Here is a 21,531-nt window from a genome sequence, read left to right as displayed (position 1 = left end):
ATGGAGAGCAAATAAAGCCCTTATGCAAATTAGTTTAGAAATTAGACCATCTGATTGGTTGATGCAATACTCATTAGGGATGGCCATCGGCCATCGGCCATCGATGTTTATAAAACATCTATAGGTTATGGTCGATGTTCAATAGTTTTGACATTGATGGGGGAGAACCAGATGGTTTCACACCATCAATGTCAAGCTTAAACTACTAGTTTTGTTTTGCTATTTCCTGGGACACTGAGCATAGCCCCACCCCCATATTCTGATTGGCCCGCAGGCCAGTCCATCAAATACAATGGATGACCACCGATATGTAACAACATCAATGGCAAGTCAACAGTTTTCTATTTTACTACTTTTGATGGGACCATCATACAACAGTCTTCAACCAACAAACAAATTGGTCAAGAACATTCTTGTTATCAACCATCTTTGGCTGGTTTTGTAGGTTTTCAATTAGACTATGGTGAGGAAGGACATAAATAAGTTATGGAGAGCAAATAAATTCCTTATGCAAATTAGTTTGGAAATTAGACCATGTGGTTGGTTGATGCAATTCTCATTAGGGATGACCATCGATGTTTATAAAACATCGATAGATTATGGTCGATGTTCATAGTTTTTACATCGACGGGGGAGAACCAGATGGTTTCCCACCATCAATGTCAAGCTAAAACGAAAAGATTTGTTGTGCTATCTCCTGGGACATGGAATATAGCTCCACCCCCTGAAACATGTGAAGCCCCGCCCCCGTGTTCTGATTGGCCCACGGTCCAGTCAGTCAAATACAATGGATGACCACCTATAGGTAACAACATCGATGGCAAAGGCAACATTGGCCATCACTAACACTCATTCAAAACAATCCATTCCGATTGGTTTATGCACTGTCAGTCAACAGTTTTCTATTTTACTACTTTTGATGGGACCATCATACAACAGTCTTCAAATAACAAACCAATTGGTCAAGAACATTCTTGTTATCAACCATCTTTGGCTGGTTTTGTAGGTTTTCAATTAGACTATGGTGAGGAAGGACCTAAATAAGTTATGGAGAGCAAATAAATTCCTTATGCAAATTAGTTTGGAAATTAGACCATGTGATTGGTTGATGCAATTCTCATTAGGGATGACCATCGATGTTTATAAAACATCGATAGATTATGGTCGATGTTCATAGTTTTTACATCGATGGGGGAGAACCAGATGGTTTCCCACCATCAATGTCAAGCTAAAACGAAAAGATTTGTTGTGCTATCGCCTGGGACATGGAATATAGCTCCACCCCCTGAAACATGTGAAGCCCCGCCCCCGTGTTCTGATTGGCCCACGGTCCAGTCAGTCAAATACAATGGATGACCACCTATAGGTAACAACATCGATGGCAAAGGCAACAATGGCCATCACGAACACTCATTCAAAACAATCCATTCCGATTGGTTTATGCACTGTCAGTCAACAGTTTTCTATTTTACTACTTTAGCTGGGACCATCATGTGATAGTCTTCAACCAGCAAGACAATCAGTCGTGAATGTTCTTATCACTCACCATCTTTGGCTACTTTTGTAGGTTTTCAATAAGACTAGGGTGAGGAAAGACCTAAGTAAGTTATGGAGAGCAAATAAAGCCCTTCTGCAAATTAGTTTAGAAATTAGACCATCTGATTGGTTGATGCAATACTCATTAGGGATGGCCATCGGCCATCGATGTTTATAAAACATCTATAGGTTATGGTCGATGTTCAATAATTTTGACATCGATGGGGGAGAACCAGATGGTTTCACACCATCAATGTCAAGCTCAAACTACTAGTTTTGTTTTGCTATTTCCTGGGACACTGAGCATAGCTCCACCCACGACACCAGTGAAGCCCCGCCCCCATATTCTGATTGGCCCACAGGCCAGTCCATCAAATAGAATGGATGACCACCGATATGTAACAACATCAATGGCAAGTCAACAGTTTTCTATTTTACTACTTTTGATGGGACCATCATACAACAGTCTTCAACCAACAAACCAATTGGTCAAGAACATTCTTGTTATCAACCATCTTTGGCTGGTTTTGTAGGTTTTCAATTAAACTATGGTGAGGAAGGACCTAAATAAGTTATGGAGAGCAAATAAGTTCCTTATGCAAATTAGTTTGGAAATTAGACCATGTGATTGGTTGATGCAATTCTCATTAGGGATGACCATCGATGTTTATAAAACATCGATATATTATGGTCGATGTTCATAGTTTTTACATCGATGGGGGAGAACCAGATGGTTTCACACCATCAATGTCAAGCTCAAACTACTAGTTTTGTTTTGCTATTTCCTGGGACATTGAGCATAGCTCCACCCACGACACCAGTGAAGCCCCACCCCGCCCCCATATTCTGATTGGCCCACAGGCCAGTCCATCAAATACAATGGATGACCACCGATATGTAGCAACATCAATGGCAAGTCAACAGTTTTCTATTTTACTACTTTTGATGGGACCATCATACAACAGTCTTCAACCAACAAACCAATTGGTCAAGAACATTCTTGTTATCAACCATCTTTGGCTGGTTTTGTAGGTTTTCAATTAAACTATGGTGAGGAAGGACCTAAATAAGTTATGGAGAGCAAATAAGTTCCTTATGCAAATTAGTTTGGAAATTAGACCATGTGATTGGTTGATGCAATTCTCATTAGGGATGACCATCGATGTTTATAAAACATCGATAAATTATGGTCGATGTTCATAGTTTTTACATCGATGGGGGAGAACAAGATGGTTTCCCACCATCAATGTCAAGCTAAAACGAAAAGATTTGTTGTGCTATCTCCTGGGACATGGAATATAGCTCCACCCCCTGAAACATGTGAAGCCCCGCCCCCGTGTTCTGATTGGCCCACGGTCCAGTCAGTCAAATACAATGGATGACCACCTATAGGTAACAACATCGATGGCAAAGGCAACAATGGCCATCACTAACACTCATTCAAAACAATCCATTCCAATTGGTTTATGCACTGTCAGTCAACAGTTTTCTATTTTACTACTTTAGCTGGGACCATCATGTGATAGTCTTCAACCAGCAAGACAATAAGTTGTGAATGTTCTTGTCACCCACCATCTTTGGCTAGTTTTGTAGGTTTTCAATAAGACTAGGGTGAGGAAAGACCTAAGTAAGTTATGGAGAGCAAATAAAGCCCTTATGCAAATTAGTTTAGAAATTAGACCATCTGATTGGTTGATGCAATACTCATTAGGGATGGCCATCGGCCATCGGCCATCGATGTTTATAAAACATCTATAGGTTATGGTCGATGTTCAATAGTTTTGACATTGATGGGGGAGAACCAGATGGTTTCACACCATCAATGTCAAGCTTAAACTACTAGTTTTGTTTTGCTATTTCCTGGGACACTGAGCATAGCCCCACCCCCATATTCTGATTGGCCCGCAGGCCAGTCCATCAAATACAATGGATGACCACCGATATGTAACAACATCAATGGCAAGTCAACAGTTTTCTATTTTACTACTTTTGATGGGACCATCATACAACAGTCTTCAACCAACAAACAAATTGGTCAAGAACATTCTTGTTATCAACCATCTTTGGCTGGTTTTGTAGGTTTTCAATTAGACTATGGTGAGGAAGGACATAAATAAGTTATGGAGAGCAAATAAATTCCTTATGCAAATTAGTTTGGAAATTAGACCATGTGGTTGGTTGATGCAATTCTCATTAGGGATGACCATCGATGTTTATAAAACATCGATAGATTATGGTCGATGTTCATAGTTTTTACATCGACGGGGGAGAACCAGATGGTTTCCCACCATCAATGTCAAGCTAAAACGAAAAGATTTGTTGTGCTATCTCCTGGGACATGGAATATAGCTCCACCCCCTGAAACATGTGAAGCCCCGCCCCCGTGTTCTGATTGGCCCACGGTCCAGTCAGTCAAATACAATGGATGACCACCTATAGGTAACAACATCGATGGCAAAGGCAACATTGGCCATCACTAACACTCATTCAAAACAATCCATTCCGATTGGTTTATGCACTGTCAGTCAACAGTTTTCTATTTTACTACTTTAGCTGGGACCATCATGTGAAAGTCTTCAACCAGCAAGACAATCAGTCATGAATGTTCTTGTCACCCACCATCTGTGGCTAGTTTTGTAGGTTTTCAATAAGACTAGGGTGAGGAAAGACCTAAGTAAGTTATGGAGAGCAAATAAAGCCCTTATGCAAATTAGTTTAGAAATTAGACCATCTGATTGGTTGATGCAATACTCATTAGGGATGGCCATCGGCCATCGATGTTTATGAAACATCTATGGGTTATGGTCGATGTTCAATAGTTTTGACATCGATGGGGGAGAACCAGATGGTTTCACACCATCAATGTCAAGCTCAAACTACTAGTTTTGTTTTGCTATTTCCTGGGACACTGAGCATAGCTCCACCCCCATATTCTGATTGGCCCACAGGCCAGTCCATCAAATACAATGGATGACCACCGATATGTAGCAACATCAATGGCAAGTCAACAGTTTTCTATTTTACTACTTTTGATGGGACCATCATACAACAGTCTTCGACCAACAAACCAATTGGTCAAGAACATTCTTGTCATCAACCATCTTTGGCTGGTTTTGTAGGTTTTCAATTAGACTATGGTAAGGAAGGACCTAAATAAGTTATGGAGAGCAAATAAATTCCTTATGCAAATTAGTTTGGAAATTAGACCATGTGATTGGTTGATGCAATTCTCATTAGGGATTACCATCGATGTTTATAAAACATCGATAGATTATGGTCGATGTTTATAGTTTTTACATCGATGGGGGAGAACCAGATGGTTTCCCACCATCAATGTCAAGCTAAAACGAAAAGATTTGTTGTGCTATCTCCTAGGACATGGAATATAGCTCCACCCCCTGAAACATGTGAAGCCCCGCCCCCGTGTTCTGATTGGCCCACGGTCCAGTCAGTCAAATACAATGGATGACCACCTATAGGTAACAACATCGATGTCAAAGGCAACAATGGCCATCACTAACACTCATTCAAAACAATCCATTCCAACAGTTTTCTATTTTACTACTTTAGCTGGGACCATCATGTGATAGTCTTCAACCAGCAAGACAATCAGTCGTGAATGTTCTTGTCACCCACCATCTTTGGCTAGTTTTGTAGGTTTTCAATAAGACTAGGGTGAGGAAAGACCTAAGTAAGTTATGGAGAGCAAATAAAGCCCTTATGCAAATTAGTTTAGAAATTAGACCATCTGATTGGTTGATGCAATACTCATTAGGGATGGCCATCGGCCATCAATGTTTATAAAACATCTATAGGTTATGGTCGATGTTCAATAGTTTTGACATCGATGGGGGAGAACCAGATGGTTTCACACCATCAATGTCAAGTTCAAACTACTAGTTTTGTTTTGCTATTTCCTGGGACACTGAGCATAGCTCCACCCACGACACCAGTGACGCCCCACCCCCATATTCTGATTGGCCCACAGGCCAGTCCATCAAATACAATGGATGACCACCGATATGTAGCAACATCAATGGCAAGTCAACAGTTTTCTATTTTACTACTTTTGATGGGACCATCATACAACAGTCTTCAACCAACAAACCAATTGGTCAAGAACATTCTTGTTATCAACCATCTTTGGCTGGTTTTGTAGGTTTTCAATTAGACTATGGTGAGGAAGGACCTAAATAAGTTATGGAGAGCAAATAAATTCCTTATGCAAATTAGTTTGGAAATTAGACCATGTGATTGGTTGATGCAATTCTCATTAGGGATGACCATCGATGTTTATAAAACATCGATAGATTATGGTCGATGTTCATAGTTTTTACATCGATGGGGGAGAACCAGATGGTTTCCCACCATCAATGTCAAGCTAAAACGAAAAGATTTGTTGTGCTATCTCCTGGGACATGGAATATAGCTCCACCCCCTGAAACATGTGAAGCCCCGCCCCCGTGTTCTGATTGGCCCATGGTCCAGTCAGTCAAATACAATGGATGACCACCTATAGGTAACAACATCGATGACAAAGGCAACAATGGCCATCACTAACACTCATTCAAAACAATCCATTCCGATTGGTTTATGCACTGTCAGTCAACAGTTTTCTATTTTACTACTTTAGCTGGGACCATCATGTGATAGTCTTCAACCAGCAAGACAATCAGTCGTGAATGTTCTTGTCACCCACCATCTGTGGCTAGTTTTGTAGGTTTTCAATAAGACTAGGGTGAGGAAAGACCTAAGTAAGTTATGGAGAGCAAATAAAGCCCTTATGCAAATTAGTTTAGAAATTAGACCATCTGATTGGTTAATGCAATACTCATTAGGGATGGCCATCGGCCATCAATGTTTAAAAAACATCTATAGGTTATGGTCGATGTTCAATAGTTTTGACATCGATGGGGGAGAACCAGATGGTTTCACACCATCAATGTCAAGCTCAAACTACTAGTTTTGTTTTGCAATTTCCTGGGACACTGAGCATAGCTCCACCCACGACACCAGTGAAGCCCCGCCCCCATATTCTGATTGGCCCACAGGCCAGTCCATCAAATACAATGGATGACCACCGATATGTAACAACAACAACAATGGCAAGTCAACAATTTTCTATTTTACTACTTTTGGTGGGACCATCATACAACATTCTTCAACCAACAAACCAATTGGTCAAGAACATTCTTGTTATCAACCATCTTTGGCTGGTTTTGTAGGTTTTCAATTAGACTATGGTGAGGAAGGACCTAAATAAGTTATGGAGAGCAAATAAATTCATTATGCAAATTAGTTTGGAAATTAGACCATGTGATTGGTTGATGCAATTCTCATTAGGGATGACCATCGATGTTTATAAAACATCGATAGATTATGGTCGATGTTCATAGTTTTTACATCGATGGGGGAGAACCAGATGGTTTCCCACCATCAATGTCAAGCTAAAACGAAAAGATTTGTTGTGCTATCTCCTGGGACATGGAATATAGCTCCACCCCCTGAAACATGTGAAGCCCTGCCCCCGTGTTCTGATTGGCCCACGGTCCAGTCAGTCAAATACAATGGATGACCACCTATAGGTAACAACATCGATGGCAAAGGCAACAATGGCCATCACTAACACTCATTCAAAACAATCCATTCCGATTGGTTTATGCACTGTCAGTCAACAGTTTTCTATTTTACTACTTTAGCTGGGACCATCATGTGATAGTCTTCAACCAGCAAGACAATCAGTCGTGAATGTTCTTGTCACCCACCATCTGTGGCTAGTTTTGTAGGTTCTCAATAAGACTAGGGTGAGGAAAGACCTAAGTAAGTTATGGAGAGCAAATAAAGCCCTTATGCAAATTAGTTTAGAAATTAGACCATCTGATTGGTTGATGCAATACTCATTAGGGATGGCCATCGGCCATCGATGTTTATAAAACATCTATAGGTTATGGTCGATGTTCAATTGTTTTGACATCGATGGGGGAGAACCAGATGGTTTCACACCATCAATGTCAAGCTCAAACTACTAGTTTTGTTTTGCTATTTCCTGGGACACTGAGCATAGCTCCACCCACGACACCAGTGAAGCCCCGCCCCCATATTCTGATTGGCCCACAGGCCAGTCCATCAAATACAATGGATGACCACCGATATGTAACAACATCAATGGCAAGTCAACAGTTTTCTATTTTACTACTTTTGGTGGGACCATCATACAACAGTCTTCAACCAACAAACCAATTGGTCAAGAACATTCTTGTTATCAACCATCTTTGGCTGGTTTTGTAGGTTTTCAATTAGACTATGGTGAGGAAGGACCTAAATAAGTTATGGAGAGCAAATAAATTCCTTATGCAAATTAGTTTGGAAATTAGACCATGTGATTGGTTGATGCAATTCTCATTAGGGATGACCATCAATGTTTATAAAACATCGATAGATTATGGTCGATGTTCATAGTTTTTACATCGATGGGGGAGAACCAGATGGTTTCCCACCATCAATGTCAAGCTAAAACGAAAAGATTTGTTGTGCTATCTCCTGGGACATGGAATATAGCTCCACCCCCTGAAACATGTGAAGCCCCGCCCCCGTGTTCTGATTGGCCCACGGTCCAGTCAGTCAAATACAATGGATGACCACCTATAGGTAACAACATCGATGGCAAAGGCAACAATGGCCATCACTAACACTCATTCAAAACAATCCATTCCGATTGGTTAATGCACTGTCAGTCAACAGTTTTCTATTTTACTACTTTTGATGGGACCATCATACAACAGTCTTCAACCAACAAACCAATTGGTCAAGAACATTCTTGTTATCAACCATCTTTGGCTGGTTTTGTAGTTTTTCAATTAGACTATGGTGAGGAAGGACCTAAATAAGTTATGGAGAGCAAATAAATTCCTTATGCAAATTAGTTTGGATATTAGACCATGTGATTGGTTGATGCAATTCTCATTAGGGATGAACATCGATGTTTATAAAACATCGATAGATTATGGTCGATGTTCATAGTTTTTACATCGATGGGGGAGAACCAGATGGTTTCCCACCATCAATGTCAAGCTAAAACGAAAAGATTTGTTGTGCTATCTCCTGGGACATGGAATATAGCTCCACCCCCTGAAACATGTGAAGCCCCGCCCCCGTGTTCTGATTGGCCCACGGTCCAGTCAGTCAAATACAATGGATGACCACCTATAGGTAACAACATCGATGGCAAAGGCAACAATGGCCATCACTAACACTCATTCAAAACAATCCATTCCGATTGGTTTATGCACTGTCAGTCAACAGTTTTCTATTTTACTACTTTAGCTGGGACCATCATGTGATAGTCTTCAACCAGCAAGACAATCAGTCGTGAATGTTCTTGTCACCCACCATCTGTGGCTAGTTTTGTAGGTTTTCAATAAGACTAGGGTGAGGAAAGACCTAAGTAAGTTATGGAGAGCAAACAAAGCCCTTATGCAAATTAGTTTAGAAATTATACCATCTGATTGGTTGATGCAATACTCATTAGGGATGGCCATCGGCCATCGATGTTTATAAAACATCTATAGGTTATGGTCGATGTTCAATAGTTTTGACATCGATGGGGGAGAACCAGATGGTTTCACACCATCAATGTCAAGCTCAAACTACTAGTTTTGTTTTGCTATTTCCTGGGACACTGAGCATAGCCCCACCCCCATATTCTGATTGGCCCACAGGCCAGTCCATCAAATACAATGGATGACCACCGATATGTAACAACAATGGCAAGTCAACAGTTTTCTATTTTACTACTTTTGATGGGACCATCATACAACAGTCTTCAACCAACAAACCAATTGGTCAAGAACATTCTTGTTATCAACCATCTTTGGCTGGTTTTGTAGGTTTTCAATTAGACTATGGTGAGGAAGTACCTAAATAAGTTATGGAGAGCAAATAAATTCCTTATGCAAATTAGTTTGGAAATTAGACCATGTGATTGGTTGATGCAATTCTCATTAGGGATGACCATCGTTGTTTATAAAACATCGATAGATTATGGTCGATGTTCATAGTTTTTACATCGATGGGGGAGAACCAGATGGTTTCCCACCATCAATGTCAAGCTAAAACGAAAAGATTTGTTGTGCTATCTCCTGGGACATGGAATATAGCTCCACCCCCTGAAACATGTGAAGCCCCGCCCCGTGTTCTGATTGGCCCACGGTCCAGTCAGTCAAATACAATGGATGACCACCTATAGGTAACAACATCGATGGCAAAGGCAACAATGGCCATCACTAACACTCATTCAAAACAATCCATTCTGATTGTTTTTTGCACTGTCAGTCAACAGTTTTCTATTTTACTACTTTAGCTGGGACCATCATGTGATAGTCTTCAACCAGCAAGACAATCAGTCGTGAATGTTCTTGTCACCCACCATCTGTAGCTAGTTTTGTAGGTTTTCAATAAGACTAGGGTGAGGAAAAACCTAAGTAAGTTATGGAGAGCAAATAAAGCCCTTATGCAAATTAGTTTAGAAATTAGACCATCTGATTGGTTGATGCAATACTCATTAGGGATGGCCATCGGCCATCGATGTTTATAAAACATCTATAGGTTATGGTCGATGTTCAATTGTTTTGACATCGATGGGGGAGAACCAGATGGTTTCACACCATCAATGTCAAGCTCAAACTACTAGTTTTGTTTTGCTATTTCCTGGGACACTGAGCATAGCCCCACCCCCATATTCTGATTGGCCCACAGGCCAGTCCATCAAATACAATGGATGACCACCGATATGTAACAACATCAATGGCAAGTCAACAGTTTTCTATTTTACTACTTTTGATGGGACCATCATACAACAGTCTTCAACCAACAAACCAATTGGTCAAGAACATTCTTGTTATCAACCATCTTTGGCTGGTTTTGTAGGTTTTCAATTAGACTATGGTGAGGAAGGACCTAAATAAGTTATGGAGAGCAAATAAATTCCTTATGCAAATTAGTTTGGAAATTAGACCATGTGATTGGTTGATGCAATTCTCATTAGGGATGACCATCGATGTTTATAAAACATCTATAGATTACGGTCGATGTTCATAGTTTTTACATCGATGGGGGAGAACCAGATGGTTTCCCACCATCAATGTCAAGCTAAAACGAAAAGATTTGTTGTGCTATCTCCTGGGACATGGAATATAGCTCCACCCCCTGAAACATGTGAAGCCCTGCCCCCGTGTTCTGATTGGCCCACGGTCCAGTCAGTCAAATACAATGGATGACCACCTATAGGTAACAACATCGATGGCAAAGGCAACAATGGCCATCACTAACACTCATTCAAAACAATCCATTCCGATTGGTTTATGCACTGTCAGTCAACAGTTTTCTATTTTACTACTTTAGCTGGGACCATCATGTGATAGTCTTCAACCAGCAAGACAATCAGTCGTGAATGTTCTTGTCACCCACCATCTGTGGCTAGTTTTGTAGGTTCTCAATAAGACTAGGGTGAGGAAAGACCTAAGTAAGTTATGGAGAGCAAATAAAGCCCTTATGCAAATTAGTTTAGAAATTAGACCATCTGATTGGTTGATGCAATACTCATTAGGGATGGCCATCGGCCATCGATGTTTATAAAACATCTATAGGTTATGGTCGATGTTCAATTGTTTTGACATCGATGGGGGAGAACCAGATGGTTTCACACCATCAATGTCAAGCTCAAACTACTAGTTTTGTTTTGCTATTTCCTGGGACACTGAGCATAGCTCCACCCACGACACCAGTGAAGCCCCGCCCCCATATTCTGATTGGCCCACAGGCCAGTCCATCAAATACAATGGATGACCACCGATATGTAACAACATCAATGGCAAGTCAACAGTTTTCTATTTTACTACTTTTGGTGGGACCATCATACAACAGTCTTCAACCAACAAACCAATTGGTCAAGAACATTCTTGTTATCAACCATCTTTGGCTGGTTTTGTAGGTTTTCAATTAGACTATGGTGAGGAAGGACCTAAATAAGTTATGGAGAGCAAATAAATTCCTTATGCAAATTAGTTTGGAAATTAGACCATGTGATTGGTTGATGCAATTCTCATTAGGGATGACCATCAATGTTTATAAAACATCGATAGATTATGGTCGATGTTCATAGTTTTTACATCGATGGGGGAGAACCAGATGGTTTCCCACCATCAATGTCAAGCTAAAACGAAAAGATTTGTTGTGCTATCTCCTGGGACATGGAATATAGCTCCACCCCCTGAAACATGTGAAGCCCCGCCCCCGTGTTCTGATTGGCCCACGGTCCAGTCAGTCAAATACAATGGATGACCACCTATAGGTAACAACATCGATGGCAAAGGCAACAATGGCCATCACTAACACTCATTCAAAACAATCCATTCCGATTGGTTAATGCACTGTCAGTCAACAGTTTTCTATTTTACTACTTTTGATGGGACCATCATACAACAGTCTTCAACCAACAAACCAATTGGTCAAGAACATTCTTGTTATCAACCATCTTTGGCTGGTTTTGTAGTTTTTCAATTAGACTATGGTGAGGAAGGACCTAAATAAGTTATGGAGAGCAAATAAATTCCTTATGCAAATTAGTTTGGATATTAGACCATGTGATTGGTTGATGCAATTCTCATTAGGGATGAACATCGATGTTTATAAAACATCGATAGATTATGGTCGATGTTCATAGTTTTTACATCGATGGGGGAGAACCAGATGGTTTCCCACCATCAATGTCAAGCTAAAACGAAAAGATTTGTTGTGCTATCTCCTGGGACATGGAATATAGCTCCACCCCCTGAAACATGTGAAGCCCCGCCCCCGTGTTCTGATTGGCCCACGGTCCAGTCAGTCAAATACAATGGATGACCACCTATAGGTAACAACATCGATGGCAAAGGCAACAATGGCCATCACTAACACTCATTCAAAACAATCCATTCCGATTGGTTTATGCACTGTCAGTCAACAGTTTTCTATTTTACTACTTTAGCTGGGACCATCATGTGATAGTCTTCAACCAGCAAGACAATCAGTCGTGAATGTTCTTGTCACCCACCATCTGTGGCTAGTTTTGTAGGTTTTCAATAAGACTAGGGTGAGGAAAGACCTAAGTAAGTTATGGAGAGCAAACAAAGCCCTTATGCAAATTAGTTTAGAAATTATACCATCTGATTGGTTGATGCAATACTCATTAGGGATGGCCATCGATGTTTATAAAACATCTATAGGTTATGGTCGATGTTCAATAGTTTTGACATCGATGGGGGAGAACCAGATGGTTTCACACCATCAATGTCAAGCTCAAACTACTAGTTTTGTTTTGCTATTTCCTGGGACACTGAGCATAGCCCCACCCCCATATTCTGATTGGCCCACAGGCCAGTCCATCAAATACAATGGATGACCACCGATATGTAACAACAATGGCAAGTCAACAGTTTTCTATTTTACTACTTTTGATGGGACCATCATACAACAGTCTTCAACCAACAAACCAATTGGTCAAGAACATTCTTGTTATCAACCATCTTTGGCTGGTTTTGTAGGTTTTCAATTAGACTATGGTGAGGAAGTACCTAAATAAGTTATGGAGAGCAAATAAATTCCTTATGCAAATTAGTTTGGAAATTAGACCATGTGATTGGTTGATGCAATTCTCATTAGGGATGACCATCGTTGTTTATAAAACATCGATAGATTATGGTCGATGTTCATAGTTTTTACATCGATGGGGGAGAACCAGATGGTTTCCCACCATCAATGTCAAGCTAAAACGAAAAGATTTGTTGTGCTATCTCCTGGGACATGGAATATAGCTCCACCCCCTGAAACATGTGAAGCCCCGCCCCGTGTTCTGATTGGCCCACGGTCCAGTCAGTCAAATACAATGGATGACCACCTATAGGTAACAACATCGATGGCAAAGGCAACAATGGCCATCACTAACACTCATTCAAAACAATCCATTCTGATTGTTTTTTGCACTGTCAGTCAACAGTTTTCTATTTTACTACTTTAGCTGGGACCATCATGTGATAGTCTTCAACCAGCAAGACAATCAGTCGTGAATGTTCTTGTCACCCACCATCTGTAGCTAGTTTTGTAGGTTTTCAATAAGACTAGGGTGAGGAAAAACCTAAGTAAGTTATGGAGAGCAAATAAAGCCCTTATGCAAATTAGTTTAGAAATTAGACCATCTGATTGGTTGATGCAATACTCATTAGGGATGGCCATCGGCCATCGATGTTTATAAAACATCTATAGGTTATGGTCGATGTTCAATTGTTTTGACATCGATGGGGGAGAACCAGATGGTTTCACACCATCAATGTCAAGCTCAAACTACTAGTTTTGTTTTGCTATTTCCTGGGACACTGAGCATAGCCCCACCCCCATATTCTGATTGGCCCACAGGCCAGTCCATCAAATACAATGGATGACCACCGATATGTAACAACAATGGCAAGTCAACAGTTTTCTATTTTACTACTTTTGATGGGACCATCATACAACAGTCTTCAACCAACAAACCAATTGGTCAAGAACATTCTTGTTATCAACCATCTTTGGCTGGTTTTGTAGGTTTTCAATTAGACTATGGTGAGGAAGTACCTAAATAAGTTATGGAGAGCAAATAAATTCCTTATGCAAATTAGTTTGGAAATTAGACCATGTGATTGGTTGATGCAATTCTCATTAGGGATGACCATCGTTGTTTATAAAACATCGATAGATTATGGTCGATGTTCATAGTTTTTACATCGATGGGGGAGAACCAGATGGTTTCCCACCATCAATGTCAAGCTAAAACGAAAAGATTTGTTGTGCTATCTCCTGGGACATGGAATATAGCTCCACCCCCTGAAACATGTGAAGCCCCGCCCCGTGTTCTGATTGGCCCACGGTCCAGTCAGTCAAATACAATGGATGACCACCTATAGGTAACAACATCGATGGCAAAGGCAACAATGGCCATCACTAACACTCATTCAAAACAATCCATTCTGATTGTTTTTTGCACTGTCAGTCAACAGTTTTCTATTTTACTACTTTAGCTGGGACCATCATGTGATAGTCTTCAACCAGCAAGACAATCAGTCGTGAATGTTCTTGTCACCCACCATCTGTAGCTAGTTTTGTAGGTTTTCAATAAGACTAGGGTGAGGAAAAACCTAAGTAAGTTATGGAGAGCAAATAAAGCCCTTATGCAAATTAGTTTAGAAATTAGACCATCTGATTGGTTGATGCAATACTCATTAGGGATGGCCATCGGCCATCGATGTTTATAAAACATCTATAGGTTATGGTCGATGTTCAATTGTTTTGACATCGATGGGGGAGAACCAGATGGTTTCACACCATCAATGTCAAGCTCAAACTACTAGTTTTGTTTTGCTATTTCCTGGGACACTGAGCATAGCTCCACCCACGACACCAGTGAAGCCCCGCCCCCATATTCTGATTGGCCCACAGGCCAGTCCATCAAATACAATGGATGACCACCGATATGTAACAACATCAATGGCAAGTCAACAGTTTTCTATTTTACTACTTTTGATGGGACCATCATACAACAGTCTTCAACCAACAAACCAATTGGTCAAGAACATTCTTGTTATCAACCATCTTTGGCTGGTTTTGTAGGTTTTCAATTAGACTATGGTGAGGAAGGACCTAAATAAGTTATGGAGAGCAAATAAATTCCTTATGCAAATTAGTTTGGAAATTAGACCATGTGATTGGTTGATGCAATTCTCATTAGGGATGACCATCGATGTTTATAAAACATCTATAGATTACGGTCGATGTTCATAGTTTTTACATCGATGGGGGAGAACCAGATGGTTTCCCACCATCAATGTCAAGCTAAAACGAAAAGATTTGTTGTGCTATCTCCTGGGACATGGAATATAGCTCCACCCCCTGAAACATGTGAAGCCCCGCCCCCGTGTTCTGATTGGCCCACGGTCCAGTCAGTCAAATACAATGGATGACCACCTATAGGTAACAACATCGATGGCAAAGGCAACAATGGCCATCACTAACACTCATTCAAAACAATCCATTCCGATTGGTTTATGCACTGTCAGTCAACAGTTTTCTATTTTACTACTTTAGCTGGGACCATCATGTGATAGTCTTCAACCAGCAAGACAATCAGTCGTGAATGTTCTTGTCACCCACCATCTGTGGCTAGTTTTGTAGGTTTTCAATAAGACTAGGGTGAGGAAAGACCTAAGTAAGTTATGGAGAGCAAATAAAGCCCTTATGCAAATTAGTTTAGAAATTATACCATCTGATTGGTTGATGCAATACTCATTAGGGATGGCCATCGGCCATCGGCCATCGATGTTTATAAAACATCTATAGGTTATGGTCGATGTTCAATAGTTTTGACATCGATGGGGGAGAACCAGATGGTTTCACACCATCAATGTCAAGCTCAAACTACTAGTTTTGTTTTGCTATTTCCTGGGACACTGAGCATAGCCCCACCCCCATATTCTGATTGGCCCACAGGCCAGTCCATCAAATACAATGGATGACCACCGATATGTAACAACAATGGCAAGTCAACAGTTTTCTATTTTACTACTTTTGATGGGACCATCATACAACAGTCTTCAACCAACAAACCAATTGGTCAAGAACATTCTTGTTATCAACCATCTTTGGCTGGTTTTGTAGGTTTTCAATTAGACTATGGTGAGGAAGTACCTAAATAAGTTATGGAGAGCAAATAAATTCCTTATGCAAATTAGTTTGGAAATTAGACCATGTGATTGGTTGATGCAATTCTCATTAGGGATGACCATCGATGTTTATAAAACATCGATAGATTATGGTCGATGTTCATAGTTTTTACATCGATGGGGGAGAACCAGATGGTTTCCCACCATCAATGTCAAGCTAAAACGAAAAGATTTGTTGTGCTATCTCCTGGGACATGGAATATAGCTCCACCCCCTGAAACATGTGAAGCCCCGCCCCCGTGTTCTGATTGGCCCACGGTCCAGTTAGTCAAATACAATGGATGACCACCTATAGGTAACAACATCGATGGCAAAGGCAACAATGGCCATCACTAACACTCATTCAAAACAATCCATTCCGATTGGTTTATGCACTGTCAGTCAACAGTTTTCTATTTTACTACTTTAGCTGGGACCATCATGTGATAGTCTTCAACCAGCAAGACAATCAGTCGTGAATGTTCTTGTCACCCACCATCTGTGGCTAGTTTTGTAGGTTTTCAATAAGACTAGGGTGAGGAAAGACCTAAGAAAGTTATGGAGAGCAAATAAAGCCCTTATGCAAATTAGTTTAGAAATTAGACCATCTGATTGGTTGATGCAATACTCATTAGGGATGGCCATCGGCCATCGATGTTTATAAAACATCTATAGGTTATGGTCGATGTTCAATAGTTTTGACATCGATGGGGGAGAACCAGATGGTTTCACACCATCAATGTCAAGCTCAAACTACTAGTTTTGTTTTGCTATTTCCTGGGACACTGAGCATAGCCCCACCCCCATATTCTGATTGGCCCACAGGCCAGTCCATCAAATACAATGGATGACCACCGATATGTAACAACAACAACAACAATGGCAAGTCAACAGTTTTCTATTTTACTACTTTTGATGGGACCATCATACAACAGTCTTCAACCAACAAACCAATTGGTCAAGAACATTCTTGTTATCAACCATCTTTGGCTGGTTTTGTAGGTTTTCAATTAGACTATGGTGAGGAAGGACCTAAATAAGTTATGGAGAGCAAATAAATTCCTTATGCAAATTAGTTTGGATATTAGACCACGTGATTGGTTGATGCAATTCTCATTAGGGATGACCATCGATGTTTATAAAACATCGATAGATTATGGTCGATGTTCATAGTTTTTACATCGATGGGGGAGAACCAGATGGTTTCCCACCATCAATGTCAAGCTAAAACGAAAAGATTTGTTGTGCTATCTCCTGGGACATGGAATATAGCTCCACCCCCTGAAACATGTGAAGCCCCGCCCCCGTGTTCTGATTGGCCCACGGTCCAGTCAGTCAAATACAATGGATGACCACCTATAGGTAACAACATCGATGGCAAAGGCAACAATGGCCATCACTAACACTCATTCAAAACAATCCATTCCGATTGGTTTATGCACTGTCAGTCAACAGTTTTCTATTTTACTACTTTAGCTGGGACCATCATGTGATAGTCTTCAACCAGCAAGACAATCAGTCGTGAATGTTCTTGTCACCCACCATCTGTGGCTAGTTTTGTAGGTTTTCAATAAGACTAGGGTGAGGAAAGACCTAAGTAAGTTATGGAGAGCAAATAAAGCCCTTATGCAAATTAGTTTAGAAATTAGACCATCTGATTGGTTGATGCAATACTCATTAGGGATGGCCATCGGCCATCGATGTTTATAAAACATCTATAGGTTATGGTCGATGTTCAATTGTTTTGACATCGATGGGGGAGAACCAGATGGTTTCACACCATCAATGTCAAGCTCAAACTACTAGTTGTGTTTTGCTATTTCCTGGGACACTGAGCATAGCTCCACCCACGACACAAGTGAAGCCCCACCCCCATATTCTGATTGGCCCACAGGCCAGTCCATCAAATACAATGGATGACCACCGATATGTAACAACAACAACGACAATGACAAGTCAACAGTTTTCTATTTTACTACTTTTGATGGGACCATCATACAACAGTCTTCAACCAACAAACCAATTGGTCAAGAACATTCTTGTTATCAACCATCTTTGGCTGGTTTTGTAGGTTTTCAATTAGACTATGGTGAGGAAGGACCTAAATAAGTTATGGAGAGCAAATAAATTCCTTATGCAAATTAGTTTGGAAATTAGACCATGTGATTGGTTGATGCAATTCTCATTAGGGATGACCATCGATGTTTATAAAACATCGATAGATTATGGTCGATGTTCATAGTTTTTACATCGATGGGGGAGAACCAGATGGTTTCCCACCATCAATGTCAAGCTAAAACGAAAAGATTTGTTGTGCTATCTCCTGGGACATGGAATATAGCTCCACCCCCTGAAACATGTGAAGCCCCGCCCCCATGTTCTGATTGGCCCACGGTCCAGTCAGTCAAATACAATGGATGACCACCTATAGGTAACAACATCGATGGCAAAGGCAACAATGGCCATCACTAACACTCATTCAAAACAATCCATTCCGATTGGTTTATGCACTGTCAGTCAACAGTTTTCTATTTTACTACTTTAGCTGGGACCATCATGTGATAGTCTTCAACCAGCAAGACAATCAGTCGTGAATGTTCTTGTCACCCACCATCTTTGGCTAGTTTTGTAGCTTTTCAATAAGACTAGGGTGAGGAAAGACCTAAGTAAGTTATGGAGAGCAAATAAAGCCCTTATGCAAATTAGTTTAGAAATTAGACCATCTGATTGGTTGATGCAATACTCATTAGGGATGGCCATCGATGTTTATAAAACATCTATAGGTTATGGTCGATGTTCAATAGTTTTGACATCGATGGGGGAGAACCAGATGGTTTCACACCATCAATGTCAAGCTCAAACTACTAGTTTTGTTTTGCTATTTCCTGGGACACTGAGCATAGCTCCACCCACGACACCAGTGAAGCCCCACCCCCATATTCTGATTGGCCCACAGGCCAGTCCATCAAATACAATGTATGACCACCGATATGTAACAACAACAACAACAACAACAACAACAACAACAACAACAACAACGGCAAGTCAACAGTTTTCTATTTTACTACTTTTGGTGGGACCATCATACAACAGTCTTCAACCAACAAACCAATTGGTCAAGAACATTCTTGTTATCAACCGTCTTTGGCTGGTTTTGTAGGTTTTCAATTAGACTATGGTGAGGAAGGACCTAAATAAGTTATGGAGAGCAAATAAATTCCTTATGCAAATTAGTTTGGAAATTAGACCATGTGATTGGTTGATGCAATTCTCATTAGGGATGACCATCGATGTTTATAAAACATCGATATATTATGGTCGATGTTCATAGTTTTTACATCGATGGGGGAGAACCAGATGGTTTCCCACCATCAATGTCAAGCTAAAACGAAAAGATTTGTTGTGCTATCTCCTGGGACATGGAATATAGCTCCACCCCCTGAAACATGTGAAGCCCCGCCCCCGTGTTCTGATTGGCCCACGGTCCAGTCAGTCAAATACAATGGATGACCACCTATAGGTAACAACATCGATGGCAAAGGCAACAATGGCCATCACTAACACTCATTCAAAACAATCCATTCCGATTGGTTAATGCACTGTCAGTCAACAGTTTTCTATTTTACTACTTTAGCTGGGACCATCATGTGATAGTCTTCAACCAGCAAGACAATCAGTCGTGAATGTTCTTGTCACCCACCATCTGTGGCTAGTTTTGTAGGTTTTCAATAAGACTAGGGTGAGGAAAGACCTAAGTAAGTTATGGAGAGCAAATAAAGACCTTATGCAAATTAGTTTAGAAATTAGACCATCTGATTGGTTGACGCAATACTCATTAGGGATGTACATCGGCCATCGATGTTTATAAAACATCTATAGGTTATGGTCGATGTTCAATAGTTTTGACATCGATGGGGGAGGACCAGATGGTTTCACACCATCAATGTCAAGCTCAAACTACTAGTTTTGTTTTGCTATTTCCTGGGACACTGAGCATAGCTCCACCCACGACACCAGTGAAGCCCCACCCCCATATTCTGATTGGCCCACAGGCCAGTCCATCAAATACAATGGATGACCACCGATATGTAACAACAACAACAACAATGGCAAGTCAACAATTTTCTATTTTACTACTTTTGATGGGACCATCATACAACAGTCTTCAACCAACAAACCAATTGGTCAAGAACATTCTTGTTATCAACCATCTTTGTCTGGTTTTGTAGGTTTTCAATTAGACTATGGTGAGGAAGGACCTAAATAAGTTATGGAGAGCAAATAAATTCCTTATGCAAATTAGTTTGGAAATTAGACCATGTGATTGGTTGATGCAATTCTCATTAGGGATGAACATCGATGTTTATAAAACATCGATAGATTATGGTCGATGTTCATAGTTTTTACATCGATGGGGGAGAACCAGATGGTTTCCCACCATCAATGTCAAGCTAAAACGAAAAGATTTGTTGTGCTATCTCCTGGGACATGGAATATAGCTCCACCCCCTGAAACATGTGAAGCCCCGCCCCCGTGTTCTGATTGGCCCACGGTCCAGTCAGTCAAATTTAATGGATGACCACCTATAGGTAACAACATCGATGGCAAAGGCAACAATGGCCATCACTAACACTCATTCAAAACAATCCATTCCGATTGGTTTATGCACTGTCAGTCAACAGTTTTCTATTTTACTACTTTAGCTGGGACCATCATGTGATAGTCTTCAACCAGCAAGACAATCAGTCGTGAATGTTCTTGTCACCCACCATCTGTGGCTAGTTTTGTAGGTTTTCAATAAGACTAGGGTGAGGAAAGACCTAAGTAAGTTATGGAGAGCAAATAAAGCCCTTATGCAAATTAGTTTAGAAATTAGACCATCTGATTGGTTGATGCAATACTCATTAGGGATGGCCATCGATGTTTATAAAACATCTATAGGTTATGGTCGATGTTCAATTGTTTTGACATCGATGGGGGAGAACCAGATGGTTTCACACCATCAATGTCAAGCTCAAACTACTAGTTTTGTTTTGCTATTTCCTGGGACACTGAGCATAGCTCAACCCACGACACCAGTGAAGCCCCACCCCCATATTCTGATTGGCCCACAGGCCAGTCCATCAAATACAATGGATGACCACCGATATGTAACAACAACAACAATGGCAAGTCAACAGTTTTCTATTTTACTACTTTTGATGGGACCATCATACAACAGTCTTCAACC

The sequence above is a fragment of the Crinia signifera genome, chromosome 9 (genome assembly GCF_055691185.1).
Source record: "Crinia signifera chromosome 9, ASM5569118v1, whole genome shotgun sequence".
Classification (NCBI taxonomy): domain Eukaryota; kingdom Metazoa; phylum Chordata; class Amphibia; order Anura; family Myobatrachidae; genus Crinia; species Crinia signifera.
This window is presented reverse-complemented; position numbering follows the sequence as displayed.